This window comes from Lampetra fluviatilis, chromosome 32 (assembly GCF_964198595.1).
Source record: "Lampetra fluviatilis chromosome 32, kcLamFluv1.1, whole genome shotgun sequence".
NCBI lineage: Eukaryota > Metazoa > Chordata > Hyperoartia > Petromyzontiformes > Petromyzontidae > Lampetra > Lampetra fluviatilis.
The window spans coordinates 8,345,082-8,360,525 of record NC_136306.1 but is presented as its reverse complement, the minus strand read 5'-3'; the positions used below and the strand labels follow the sequence as shown (position 1 = coordinate 8,360,525).

The window sequence follows — 15,444 nt, the reverse complement described above, 5'->3', positions numbered from 1 at the left end:
GAATGCATCTCTTGTATTGGCGGCTCAACGTGTGGCCCCCACTCGCGCATTCTTTTTTTATTTTAAGATGAATGGAATTTCAAAATACATGGCAATTGTGGAAGTGAATAAAGTGTCCTCTTGATCATTCTTGCATGAGGGGGGGGGGGGGCGGGGGGGGCTTTGATGTTACAATGGTGAGACGTTCGCTTTAGACTTTGAAGAGAAATCATCATGACGCTGCTGTAACCGTTTGCCTGCTGGACTTGCAATGCCCAAGGTTGCCGGTTCGATCCTACGGCGCGGCAGTTGAAACAACGGTGCAGGATGATTGAAATCCCCCCCCCCCCCGCAACCCCCCCCCCCCCCCCCCGTATTACCCAGCAGCATAAATGTGGGTAAAACCACAGTCGACCAGCAGGTCACGCATTGTGAGGTTTATGTTTGGCCATTTACACCTCCTTCAAAGACGTCTGGGCCAGTGTGCAAGAGTGAGCGAAAAATGCCCTCGATAAGGACTCTCTCTCTCTCTCTCAGCAGTGGAGTCAGCGAGCAATTGCAGGGATGGGCCTTTTCTTGATGCAGTATTTCACTATTTATAGGGCGAGTTGGCACTGCACTACAAATATCCGACAAAATCATTCCGCGTAAATAATAATAGTCGTGTTGGATTGCACAGCGTGAACAGCTTGACATTTCACACTTAAGAGTGCTTTACAAATTATCCAAAGCACACAGTGAAGATCCAAAACACCGCTGCCAGATTCCAAGACAAAGAACCCCCGTGTAGCCTTAACAGACTGTAGGGGCAAGTGCTGTTAGCGAGCACCTATGACGGCCGGCACGGCACACGAAGGGGTGGCAGGCCAGCTCTACGCCCAACCGCCTTTGTCTCCCAAGTGGCGATGTTTACACACCGCACCAGGTACTAATTTGAGGCCGAATCGACCTAGGGGAAGCCCAGGACCGGTTTAAATAATCGTCACTCGTATTTGCCATGAGTGTGTATCGAATTCGGGTGGCCGGGTTCTTAACGCAGTACGCTAACCGCTCCACCACCGCTCCCCACAAGACTCCTCAACCACAACCGTTAACCGAGACCAAAATAAAAACTCCGGCTCTCTCCACTGGCTCCCCACACAATCTCTGATCAACTCCACGATCATGACCCTTCGTGGACTTCCCGCCGCCAACCTCTTCCCTCTCGTCTCACTCTACTCGCCTCCAGACGCATTCCCCTCCATCTATACCCAAAGGCTTTCAGCTAGCGGCTGCCCAAGTCAATGTCCTTCGCTCGCTGTGCGCCCTTGTTGGTTGGAACTCTCCTCTTCCCAGCCCCCCACGCCTTTAACTGCCCCCCCCCCTGTTCGAGGCCAAGCCCTGAACCTTCCCTTGCCTCCTCTGCCTGTGACTCGCGGTCTCATGTCTTAAAACACTGCACATAGAATGGAAATCATAAAATAAAAAAATAAAACATAATAAAATAATTCTCACGACGTTTAGGCCACAACGCAAGTAGCCATCCTCAGGTGGAATGGAAATAATAAAATAATAAAAATAAAACATAATAAAATAATTCTCACGACGTTTCGGCCCCAATGCAAGTATCCGTCCTCAGGTGGAGGACGTTTCGGCCACAACGCAAGTAGCCGCCCTCCACCTGAGGACGGCTACTTGCGTTGTGGCCGAAACGTCGTGAGAATTATTTTATTATGTTTTATTTTTATTACTTTATTATTTCCATTCTACGTGACTTTACCTAAAGAACCAAGAAGATGAATCCCTGCAGTCACGAAAGCTTTAAATCGAAATTTACACTGCACATATTTAGTACGCGTACCACTCACGCCTCCTTTGTAACCCATGGTAGACACGCTCCACTCTCTTCTCCAGCGTATTGAGATGTAGTTTGTATGCTAGACGCGATATACATCCACATGGTGTTCGTGCAGTGGCATCGTGAATCGTGCACCGCACCAATACGTCAGCAACCCAGGTTCGATTCCTCACAATTCATAATAATAACAGCAACTGCAATCTGTGTGTATGGATGTGGAACGTCTTTCGCACCGTACGTAGTCAACCGTGATAATCGGAGGCGCGGGGGAAGGACAACAAACGAAACCCAAAGGCAGATCCCGGTGCGCGCCTCCTCTAGGTTGACTCGGCCTCAAAAAATATACTACCAGTAGTGTGCTGTCAGTATTAGCTCTGGAGAGTGGATATAGTACCAGAACCAAACACTTGCTAACAGCTGTTGAAATGTTTCACGGGGATTTGTGTCTTTCTAATTGTGCACATCCTCTGAATGCAGCCCCCCCCCCCCCCCATCTTCTCTGCTCTGAAACATTAATGAATTTCAAATTTTTTATTCCAATTCCATTTTATTTTCTCAGTGGAAAATGGGTGAGCGTTCGCATGCAGCCGGCAAGCCAATGGATAAGAAACTGTGGCACTTGCACTGCCTGGACAGATTACAAATGCGTGACGTGCGTCGTCGGAATTCAATTTTGTCTTCCCGCCCATTGCGGTTTCCTGTCCCTCCGTTTGCAGCGGAGATTGAGAGGAACATGTTTCTCATTGAAATCGACTTTTGCATCCTTGTAATTTGGTGTGTGGTGAGCAAGCGCGCTTGACGCGTGCGTGGGTGTGCAAGCGAGATGTGTGTGTGGGGAGCGGTGGTGCAGCGGTTAGCGCTGCGCTATGAAATCGGTGACCCGAGTTCGATTCCCGCTCACAGCCAACACCGGTGACGATTATCCGAACCGGTCATGGGTCGACTCAGCCTCGCTAACAGCACTTGCCCCTCCCAAAAAAAAATCTGTAGGGGCTATATGGGGGCATCGTTTCCTTTGTTGTAAGAGGATCGATGATGGTACGATCTCGGCGATCCGAGTTCGATTTCCCCGCTCATGGTCAACATGAGCGATGAATATCTGAACCGGTCCTGGGGCCTCCCCTAGGTCGACTCAGCCTCAAACGAGTACCTGGTGCAATGTGTGTTGTGCCGGCCTTCATATGTGCTCGCTCTCAGCATCATTTGCCCCCAACGGCCTGTTGTCGTGGCGTGCGTGTACACATGCACGCGTGTACGCCAATTTTGAAGCTTAATGTCACATACACACACATACGAATCTCGGTGTCTGACAGCCGACAGTGCACAGTCAATTACCGCAAACCTTATTAAAACCATGTGCACTCATGTCGCAAGCCATTGCATGATAAGATGGTATCCTATTATCTCTGAGACTGTGCACAATTACTACTGGGATAGAAGCCTAAAAATTGCAACTGGCAGCAGTATGGAGAAAAAATATCCCAATGGTATCCAACTTTTTTAAATCCCAAGAATATATTTTTTTACAGTATATGCACAGTGTTTAAACTGTCTTGACAGTGCAACCAACGTATTCTGCACAGAAATAACTGCAAATCAAATTAATTTGATGCACTATTGAATAAAGATTGATTTTCCACGTGTCAGTCATAATATTATGAATGTATTCATATACTCTACTCTATTTATAACTGGATGAGGGTGCATTGACAATGACCATCTTTTTCTTAAAGGGAAGACGTGTGCTGAAAAAATATATATCGCAATGCAGTGAACGAGCGATAAGAGGTCACCAGCAACAATGCACAAAACTTCACTCAATTATCATCCACGATCAGTCCACTGCTGGATGAAGGGGAGAAACTGGAGAACCCAAAACACAACCGACCACTGCCACACCTACGGCACCTGGCAAGCACTAACCAAGCTCAACACCGCTTAGCTTGCAAGTTTCCAAAGCCATTACGCACTCTACCGGTGATTAAGTAATAGGAAATGAGCTGAGGCAGGTCAAATTAAGTGCAAAAATAAATTCGTGTGTCGTGTGGTTTTTCTCGTGTTGTTATTAATGCCTGCACGGAGACCATTCACTCTCTACACTTGAAAAACTGGCTTAATCACGGGTCACTGCTCGGCTTCGAACCCACGGCCTCAGCAGTGCTGGCTCAGTTCTAGGACAGAATTAAAATCCCCCTGAGCAAGCCAGCCAGCTACCCATTGCTAATCTATGGCTTAACGATCGTGAACGCGGTGAGCACTATCCGTCCTGCTGATGCTGCCCTCTTCAAGCACGGCGCACCAACTCACGGCAATGCGGCCGGGTGGCTCACCGTGAGAGCGGAGTGGCTCGCAGACGGAAGGTTGCGAGTTCACATCCTAGTTTGGAGGGACGGGGGGGTCGACTCAACCCTTCAACTCTTCGAGGTGGATACAATTAACAGCGCTCTGTGGGAAAGTCAACAGCTGTTGTCCCATTTGGATGGACTCGTCGCCACCGTAGAATGTGGAATTTGCGCAACTGGCTTTGGGGTAGTAAACCAGCGATGCGAACCGCCTCAATGCTCACTCGAGTCAAAGACGTCGCAAATACATCGCTTTGACTTTTTAACAAATGGCAAAGTGTGACCATCTTCAAGTATCACACGTCCACCCCCCTCCCTCTTCCCCTAATCATCTCCCCAACACCACACCCCTTCCCATGTCAGAGGCACTCCTCCTCCTCCGCCGCCCCCTTGTAACGCCCCACGGAAGACACCATCAGACCACACGGAGCTCACTCACAGGTTACCCTGACCACACGTTGGCTAATGCGTCGGAAATATGAACCCACCACCAACACCACCACAACCACCACCGTGATGCGTTGTAACGTGCCAGCGAGTTGTTGAAATAAAATGAAATAAATAAACGGATAAAAAGCATCCTCTTTGGTTCTTTCGGTAAAGTCACGAAGGTAGAAAAATAATAGATCACGACGTTTCGATCGCAACGCAAGCAATCGTCATCAGGTGGGACAACCGCAGCAAGACACAACTGCTGAAGTAGGCGAGAGATCTGCCGTGGCACGAGGTTATATAGTGTATAGTGTAGTGTATAGTGTAGTGTATAGTGTAGTGTATAGTGTAGTGTGTAGTGTAGTGTGTAGTGTAGTGTATAGTGTAGTGTATAGTAGTGTATAGTGTGTATAGTAGTGTATAGTGTAGTGTAGTGCATAGTGTAGTGTATAGTATAGTGTATAGTATAGTGTAGTGTATAGTGTAGTGTATAGTGTAGTGTAGTGTGTAGTGTAGTGTAGTGTATAGTGTAGTGTATAGTGTAGTGTATAGTATTGTGTATAGTGAGTGTATAGTGTAGTGTATAGTATAGTGTATAGTATAGTATAGTGTATAGTGTAGTGTATAGTGTAGTGTGTAGTGTAGTGTAGTGTATAGTGTAGTGTATAGTGTAGTGTGTAGTGTAGTGTGTAGTGTAGTGTGTAGTGTATAGTGTAATAGTGTATAGTGTCTAGTGTAATAGTGTAGTGTATAGTATAGTGTAGTGTATAGTGTAGTGTATAGTGTCGTGTAGTGTATAGTGTAGTGTATAGTGTAGTGTATAGTGTAGTGTATAGTGTAGTGTATAGTGTAGTGTGTAGTGTATAGTGTAGTGTATAGTGTAGTGTATAGTGTAGTGTGTAGTGTATAGTGTAGTGTATAGTGTAATAGTGTAGTGTCTAGTGTAATAGTGTAGTGTATAGTATAGTGTAGTGTATAGTGTCGTGTAGTGTATAGTATAGTGTATAGTGTAGTGTATAGTGTAGTGTATAGTATAGTGTATAGTGTAGTGTATAGTGTAGTGTATAGTGTAGTGTATAGTGTAGTGTAGTGTATAGTGTAGTGTATAGTGTAGTGTATAGTGTAGTGTATAGTGTAGTGTATAGTGTAGTGTAGTGTATAGTGTAGTGTATAGTGTAGTGTATAGTGTAGTGTATAGTGTAGTGTAGTGTATAGTGTAGTGTATAGTGTAGTGTATAGTGTAGTGTATAGTGTAGTGTATAGTGTAGTGTATAGTGTAGTGTATAGTGTAGTGTATAGTGTAGTGTATAGTAGGCCTCGGCAGTAGGGGTGGAGAGAGAAGGAGGGGGGCGGGGCAGAAAGTGGACCCCGCAGCACATCCACACCGACCGCCCTAAAATTCTCTACGGGGAAGGTTTTCACACATCTGTTAGTCAGCAATTGTTTCTTGCTGTGGGTGTCCCACCTGACGACGGATGCGTGTGTTGCGCCCGATATGTCGTGATTTAACTATTTATTTTATTTTATACCTACGTGACTTTACCGAAAGAACTTAGGGCTTGCATTAAATTATTAATCTACGGTGTGCACATGTCCCTCAAGGCAAGCCACTTGAATTGTGACAGATGCCCCTTTTGTCTTTTTTAAATCCTTTATATTAAGTTCACTTGCTTGCTTGCTTGCACGCTTACGACCGTGTAAATCTTTCGGTCGTTTTTTAACCCACTTCCCGTGATCCAATCGAGCTGATATTTTGCACACAGACTCGTTGTGCGTGACAATTTATTTTCGTGAAAATTTTTTTCCATAACTTTACATTTTTTAGGGGAAATTTTTTTTATATTTAATTACCAATTGCTTAATGGTGGCAGGCGATCATCTGACCCATAGGTGGCAGCCATCTCAAGCCAGAGGACGAGAGGACTCTAGCCGCCATGCATATAAAGGATTTATAGTGAAAAACTTTGTTTTTACGGTTAATTTTTTTTCCATCTATTCACATCCGTGGGTCTCGATCTCGACGATTGCACCGCACGACGCTGAGCGTGGAGGTCACGGAGGGTTGTAAAGGAGATTGTGCACTAAATTCGTATCGGGGTTTTGCAAAGCTGTGCGCAATTTGTTTCAGCCAGAAAGAATGTAACGAGTGCAAATATAAAAGCAGTTGCGATCAACCTTTCCCGGTGAATTTCTGTGTGTATGTGTGTGTAGATCGATATACGCGCTTGAATAACAATGTGTTTCAATGGCAAGTGACGCAGTGAACTTCTAAACAGATTTAATTGTGCCATTCATCCAATGCATGTCTATCCCATGCAGTTTGGTTGATTGACACAAAGATAAAAAAAAGTGATACAATCCTCCCTCCCCCTCCTCCCTGGCTAGATAAACTGTTGTGGCTGGATGCTGTTGGTGACCAGCATTCAAGGATGTTGCTGCCAGCAGCACGCCCAACTACATTGATTTCCGTTTCTGCGTATGTGCACACAATGGAGAAAGTCCCCCCAGTTAAGGCTGACTAAACCCAGGAATGTCCAGGACAAGATCGAATGCCGCTCACCACTCATTTTAGACATGGCCGAGAAATTGAAGTCACCCGTTTCATAGCATAACCCTTCTAACCGCAGCACCATCGCTCCACATGCACGACACTTACATCAATACACAGATGCACGCGGAGGCCCACATGCACACAACCGCGACCGCACAAACCATGGCAGATGCGGACACCTGATGCGCGAATGGAAACTTGAAAACTCTCCAGCGTGCGACTGAGTTCATCCAGAACACACCGTGCAACTCACAACGACCTAACGACCGATCTACAAGTAACGAAGGAGACATCACAGCGACGATACAACTCCGCTGCTCCTCACGTGGTTATCTGGCTTGACCACCTGAATGCGAAATTAAAGTTGTTGCATCTACATCAGCAGCCGTACGAAAGAAAAAGAAAGAAGCCTGAGACACATCCTTGAACTCTGGTTAGGAGGTCGCGTCATGTGGGATTGATGAATAGAAGGCCTGGCATCAAATTTGACCACTGGACCAAACATTTGGGAATTCACGGGGCCAAACACGATTGTACTTGTTTCAATCTAATCTGAAAGCAGAGTGATAGAGTTAATTTTGGTGTCAGGTTAATATTCTATGGCAGCGTTTCTCAACTCCAGTCCTCATAGCGCCATCAGCCCCCCCCCCCACCCCCTGCACAGAAAGGGTTGACCCCAGATAGTGCTTGGATCGGTGACCACCATGCATGAAAATTGGCGTTATAGGCTGCTGCAGGGCAATGTGATGGGCAGCAAAGGGCAGTCAAGCAACACCCACTGCTTTACTGTACCAATGTTCCCACGTCCGTGCTCCCCGTCTTCACCAATCCGGACTAACCCGCGTGGTGAAGTGTGGCCAAGTGACACCCACGATTCACGGGGCATGGGGTGCGGCCCTCGTTCAGCAGTGAGATTGACAAAAACACAAAGGGCTGTGCGTGAAAGAATGATAATCACTCAAAAAGTCGTTTTACATTGTGACAACCCCCAAAGTGGGTCAGAACACGGCCACGGAATACACTGGGTCCGTGCGACACATACAGAACGACGAAACGTCGTGAGAATTTTTATTATGTTTTATTTTTATTATTTTATCATCTCCCTTCTACGTGACTTTACCGAAATAACCAAGAATCAGAATCGTTATTTACGCTGGAGGAATCCGATGAGCTATAAAGCTCTTATCACAGATGTCCAGTAATAGGGGTGTGAACCCATGTGCCTGCTCGAATTGCAGCCTGCCAACTGTCGTTGAGGCCACCAACTCAACCGCTTTGAAAATACAGCCACAGTGCCACGCCAGTGGTTCAGCGGCACCGCTGTGAACGCCGGATCTGTGGGACGCTGATGTAACGCTTCGACTTTCGGAGTGTGCAGCAGGAGGCAGCAGAAGGCAGCATGCAGCCGTCCTGCAGGTTCATTTGGGTCGGCTGCACTCTGCATTCCGTAGCTGCTTCACTGCGGCGAGGGGTGGCGACTCAATATCGGTGTTTGCCTTGGCCAGTCGCATCCCTCGGTCTAAGACAGATGTTGCCGTGCCTACATTAGGTCTACGCTGGGGGCAAATAACCCAAATGACACGAGAACAGTTGTATGTGTTCAATCAGCAAGAGAGCCTTTTGTCCACTCCTGCGTAGATTTTTTTCACGGTTGTTCTGGATAGTTCTGACGTTCCACTCCATGAGCTTCGCCGCACACCTCCGATCAGCACAGCTGGCGACGTGCGATGCCAGAGAAGTTCAACGAAATGGCGAACAACATGCGGCACAACGCGAACACACATCAGGGGGCCTTGTCCACTCTTATGTCTGGACCGTGAAAAAAAAAACCTAGCAAGGAGATTCATTCAGTTTGAGTTTACAAATCAATGTTCTTCTCTCTTGAGTATAACTGCAGTGTCAACCATGTGTGATTTGGCCATGACAGTGTTAAAATAATGATCTTACTTCATTAAAGGTGATGTGTGCGCATGTGTGTCTGGTTGTGTGTGTGGGTAGCAATGGTGCAGCGGTCAGTGCACCGCGCTACGAACCCGACGACCCGAGTTCGATTGCCGGTCACTCCAGTGACGATTATCCGAACCAGTCCTAGACATCCCCTAGGTCGACTCAGCCTCAAATGAGTACCTGGTGCGGTGTGTAAACATCACCACTTGGGAGACAAAGGCGGCCCAACGTGTGCCCAAACAGTCTATTAAAGCTATGCAGGGAATCCTTGTCTTGTGCACTTTCCCACGCGTGTGTCAAAATAAAGGGCGGAGAGACTGGAAATAATGATCTTTCCGTAAAAGCCATTGGAAGCTGTTCACAGGATGGGGTAGGCGGCCAGCACCACGCCCAGCCACCTTTGTAAAATAAAGAGCCGTTCAATACTAGCGGTGAAGGAAACTGTTGTACCGTTTGGCCTGGAATGAATCGGATTACAATCTTAAAACTATAACCGAAACAAATTTTTATTTTATTTTACGGGGTAAGGCCCACTGGGCTACATAGCTTCTTTTTCAGAAGCGACCTGGCTATCAACAAATGATAGCTCAACAAAGTGTGGAAATGTATCGCAGACAGATACGCTCAACACGTGGTGCTAAATGTGGAAGGAAAAACTCCAAATATACAGCAGGTGTTAGGGTCGGGATCGGGATCGAACCCACGACCTCCTGTATACCAGGCGAGGGAGTTAACATCTCACCACCGCAGCAGTCTTGCTCACGTGACCATGTACACACACATTAGTTGTAATGTGAACGTGTAAATCATTTATCAAATGTGTGGCAAGGCAAAGCTGCGATCTGACCTCATCAAAAATTCTAGATTGACTTGCAGATCCACATCATTTTACAAGTGGATCTCTCTTCTTGTTCTGGATTGCGCTTTATATTGGAGGACTCATAGCGCCACGGTGTCAAGGCTCCCACATCCACCTACAATGCCTGTGTTACGTGACGACTGCGCCTACATACCCGCCCACGAGGGTACCCTTAGTTATCTCACGCAGACATCTGATATAATTCACGTTCCGAATAAAATTTCGTGGCAGCAGGCAGGCCGTTTTTATTTCCACGTTTGAGTCCTGCTGGTCGCCGTATTACGCGAGTTGGTGAGCCTCATGGGGCATGTTGGCCTTCGTGTTTTCAGCCCTGATCTGGACAAGCCGATGGACAGGATAAACGCGATTTTTCCATAACGCGGTGTTCTTTCGGAACGCAACTACCGCGTGATAGGAGAACAGACCGTAGTAGTTTGGGGTCCCACCACAAGCCGTTCATACTGAGAGCCGAGTACGTTGTGAATGGTTCAGGCCATGATAGTCTATGAACAAGCCCAAATGGAAAATGACCCGCAACTAAATCATACAAATAACTGTCCTTTCGTGATTTAAATTTTTTTTTTTAATGGGGTGGAGTGGTAGCGTAGTCGTTTATAGCATTGGGTGTCATCAAAGTTCGATTCCTTGACAGTGGAAATTGATATCTGAACAAGTCCTGGCTGGCCGGGCAACCCGTTCACCCTCAGCAAATGTGGCCTCACCGATGAGCGTGTTGGAAGTACAGCACAAAACAATACCGGTGACAGCTACGGTGTGAGGTTGGCATTCGCCCACCAGCGGCTGCAAACGAATGAATATTGTATTAATATTAATGATCACTCTAATTAAAATAACATGGACCTCTTTCAAAAGAGACGCAAAATCCCCGTGGCTCTCAGCGGAGTTTGCACGTCACACATTGAACCGATTCGAATTTGAACTCGCGTGGATAGAGTAGGTATCGATCCTCACCCCAATTCAAATCCCTACCAACCAGGGAGATAGAGGCGGGCCGCGAGGAATGTCGCTGTCAGTCGAGGTCGCGGCGACTTCAAAAGCCCCGCGTCGTCGTTATCACTCTCTTGCCGCCCACACGGCTCGGCGACATTCCTTGCGGGTCGTGGCTCGCGCGGCGCCGCCATATCTCAGCGGAAAGGGCTTGCCGCCGATGGGGCAACGACGGCGGTGCCACTGATGGTGCCGCTGGTGGTGGCGTGGGTGGTGGTGCGGGTGGTGGCACGGGTGGTGCCGCTGGTGGTGGCGTGGGTGGTGGTGCGGGTGGTGGCGTGGGTGGTGGCGTGGGTGGTGGCGCGGGTGGTGGCGCGGGTGGTGCCGCGGGTGGTGGTGCGGGTGGTGGCGCTGGTGGTGGCGACGCAGCGGTGGGCACCGCTGCTGCCCCGCGAACCCCCCCCCCCCCCCCCCCGGCGTCGCGAGTTCGATTCCCGTTCGCGGGCCAAGTTGGATGGCGGTTAATCTGAACCGGTTCTGGGCCACCCCTAGGTCGACTCGGCCTCAAATGAGAACCTGGTCGCGGTGTGTTGTGCCAACTTTCAAAGGTGCTCGCTAAAAGCACTTGGCCCAACGGTCTGCTGAAGGCTATTCGGGGGGGATCTTTGTCTTTGGTTGTCGGTGGGTGGTGGGCAAGAGGTGAGGCTTTTCACGGCGCCGAGGCTTGTGCAGGGCGGTAGTCTAGTGGTTACGACAAGGCCATAATTATAATATTGGGGGGGGATGTGTCCCAATATTCAAATATGCTCAAAATGTCCCCCCCAATATATTGCTATGAAAATATTTTTTTAAATAATAATTTCTATGCTATGTCAATAAAAACAACAATTTGCTAAACCTTGACCACAATATCTGGACTTGTCTTCATATAACAATGCATAGATTTATCTTCATATGATTGTGGTTATGGTTGTACTTTATAAATCCCCAATCTCTGCCATTACATACAATAAAACAAGAAAATGTAAAAAAGTAAAACAGAGCAATGTAATACAACACACTCTTAGACATTATTGCAAAAATAAATAAAAAGTCCATCCCATGTGGTAGTGAATTTTTTTACATTTTAGGCAGCAAATGGCAGGAAATTCGTTTTCAAATTTAAAAAACAATTTTGGGGGGGGGGGACCCCCAGACCCCCTGGAAGATTTGGTCCCCCCCAATTTTGACTCCATGGCTACGGCCTTGGGTTACGAATCCAAGTTGGTTTCCCTCTCGCGGCAAACGTCAGTGATGAATATCTGAACTGAACCAGTCCTGGGCTTCTCCTGTGTCGGCGCAGCCGTAAAAGTGTACCTGGTGCCAGTGTGTGTGTGTGAGCATCAGCACTGAGGCACCAGAGGCGGATGGGGCATCGTGTTGGCCCCTATCCCCTCGTGTCGTTCCAGCCTTCATAGGTGCTCGCTAACAGCGCAGTGTGTAGGACCACAGGGAGGTCGTAGTGTGTCTGTGTGTTGAACTTCTTTCGCACCGTACGTAGCCGATCGTGCTCATAGGAGGTGCGGGGGCACGAGGTCAATCGCGTCATTTGGGTGGCGAGGAGCGCGAGTTTTGGGTCACACGGTGGCTGCTACGTCGACCCGGGCATAGCTTACAGAGCTTAGCAACTGTCGTGGATGTTTAGGCACAAACCGTCTACGTGCTTCGCTGCTCTAGAATGCACATTCAAATCAATCGGTGTGTTGTTGTAACGATCCGTATGAAGAAAAAAGGCAAACTTTTCACACTTTGGCACCTCATTAAAATCCGCGGTTGTGATCAATGTCGACCAAATTGGTCGGTGTACTTTTCTTTTTTACTGCACGTTAAGTGAGTGCGGTGAGAAAAAAAACACGAGAGCATGTCGATATACGTAAGAGTATTTCTCTGCTGCTGACAACTAGTGTGTATATATGTATGTTGAACTTCTTTTCACACCCTACGTAGCCAGCCATGCTAACCGGAGGCGCGGGGGAAGGCCAACAAATGAAACACGAAAAGCAGTTCTAAAGAATTGAGTTTTCAATCTAGATTTAAAAGTGCATAGCTACAGCGGCTTCCTATTATCGGCAGGAAGAACGTTCCAGACAGCCACAAAAGCGCATCTGAAAGCACAGTGCAGAGAACGTCTTTGTTCGATGGCTCGCCAAAATCAGCTGCGAGGATGACTGGAGTTCACCTGATGGTTGATGTTCCTTGTCTGATGATCATGATGACATGCTTATACTGGTAGGAACCTCCTGGTTACAGTAGCCCACAGGGGATTATTGTTTCCTTCCGTCCGTTGTGCATCCAAAAATGGGAGGAGTGGGGCTGGGTGGAGAGGGGAGGGTGGGGACGGGCTGGGTGGGGAGGGTGGGGCTGGGTGGGGGGTGGGAGGGGTGGGGCTGGGTGGGGAGGGGCTGGTCACCCCGTGGTGCCCTTATAAAACTCAAGGTTTAACCTACTCACGCCGGCTTGTGCCCACCCTCACAGTCGGCCATTTTTGCGGAATACACCACGCCGCCGTTGACCCTGGCCATTGACCGAACAACCCAACGCTCCTACCAGCTCCCTCCGCAGGAATGTGTTTTGTTCACATTGAACGTATCGGAAGAGCGTTCTAAGTGGCCCGATTCCAGGTGACTCATCGCTTGAAGAAAAAAACATCACATTTGTTTCGGGGTTCTTTCCAGTTGTGTGGGTGGCTTGGAAGCTGCCTCTGTGTAGTGGGGCGGCCAAAATCAGGGACGATTATCCGAACCGGTCCTGGGCCTCCCCTAGGTCGACTCAGCCTCAAATGAGTACCTTGTGCGGTGTGTAAATGTGGTCAATGGAGAGACAAAGGCGGTCGGGCGTGGTGCTGGCCACCCACCCCTTGTGTGCCGTTCTGGCCTTCATAGGTGCTCGCTAACAGTACTTGCCCCAACAGTCTGTTAAGGCTATACTGGAGATCGTTGTCTTTGTCTTCAACTAGCATAAGGATAGCATTTGCCATTGGGGAAGAGGCCATGCTTGGAGTGAGAGGTCTTTCGAGGGAAAGTGAAATCACAGTCAACAAAGTACTCCAGGTGTAATGGTGAACCACTACTTGAGGACATATTCTTTTCGTAAAAAATAAATAGATCAATAATCTTGTATGTATGCTGCACATAATGTTCCACATCAATACATGAGCTTATATGATATTGTGTTTTTGCATTGAACAGGACCCCCGTAGTTAAAGATCACTTGGCCAAAAACACCTGATAACCCAGAGAAATGTTTAACATGCCTAGCTCTGCTAATGAGACACAGAAGGTCAAAATCGGTCCATAGGTTGCTCACTTACACAAGTGATGCTGAATAATATTGGATGACATTGGTCTGCAAAGCCCATAGGTCGATGGACTGAAACGTATTTGTATGATTGTGGGGAGATACAGAACGGAGTTCTGTTTTTATATGCGTCTGTGCAAATGTTTTGCGTGGTCGTCATTACCTAGACAAAACACAATGGGGACACATATTGACTAAAGCACTGTCTGCCTCGTTTGTTTCTCTATGAGAATCAATAGTATACCCCAATTTTATGAATGTGAATTTTGGTCCTAAAGGTGCCGTCGGCGATTTAGATACAAGCTCAGCATTTCTGCTGCAGTTCCGAACTCCCTAAAATTGCTGAGCCAAATATGGTCGAGTGGGAAAAAACGACCCCAGAAGAGACATAAAACAAACCTATTTGGTGTGCCCTCAATTTTCTATAAGGCACACACACGAGTTCACTCCTTCACACTGTGCAAATCGTTGTTCCACTCCATAATCTGTTGATAACGTGGCTTTAAATGCACCCGATGCTGCCTGATCGTGGAAGCTAAGCAGGGTGGAGCCTGGTTGTTATTATTAGGATGGGAGAGTGCCTGGATAGACGAGGCAATGTATGCCCGCGCTGATAGGTGGCCACACAATGGCAGTACAGTACAGCGATGGTGCGGTGCGGTGCGGGGCTTTGAGCATTGTTTCCGTCGTGTGTGTGGGGTTTCTCCAGACACTCGGGTTGCCGTCCAACAAACCAAATAATTCAGTGTCTGCAATTGGTCAGTAATCCCGAGACAGTAGCTGCCCAAAAAAAAAAAGAGTCGTGAGACTCAGTGAGTGAGGCTTCTTTGTATAAATGAAAGTCTTATTTATGTGTGCCTCTATATATATATGTATTTATCTGCCTTTATTTCTTTATTTCAAGCTGCTCACAGTGGGATAGGCTGGACCAAGCAGCATAAAAACCCGTATTCAAAGATGTATAATTTATTTTGTGCAGTCATCGGTGACTGAGACACAAAGACTCCATTTCTCGGATGGCAGATCAGGCCTCATCCGTGGAATATCCCAGCCGGTGATGGCTTGGCAATCTCACACAAACCTTTCATCCCTCTGAGATACTCGGGAAAATTTGCTCGTGCCTTCTTTTTTATTCCTCCCAACGGCGCACGTTGGGAAAGTCGCCGACCTTGGCCAGTGCCATAAGACAAAAAAAACACGTGGCAACACGCGC

The 15,444-nt window shown here is 47.7% G+C and overlaps 1 protein-coding gene across 2 annotated transcripts in view; it reads left to right on the top strand.

Annotated features, from left to right (window-relative positions):
* LOC144943707 (synapsin-3-like) overlaps positions 1–15,444 on the top strand; it is a 157,737-nt gene that overhangs the window by 14,688 nt on the left and 127,605 nt on the right. The gene's annotated exons all lie outside the window — the stretch shown is intronic.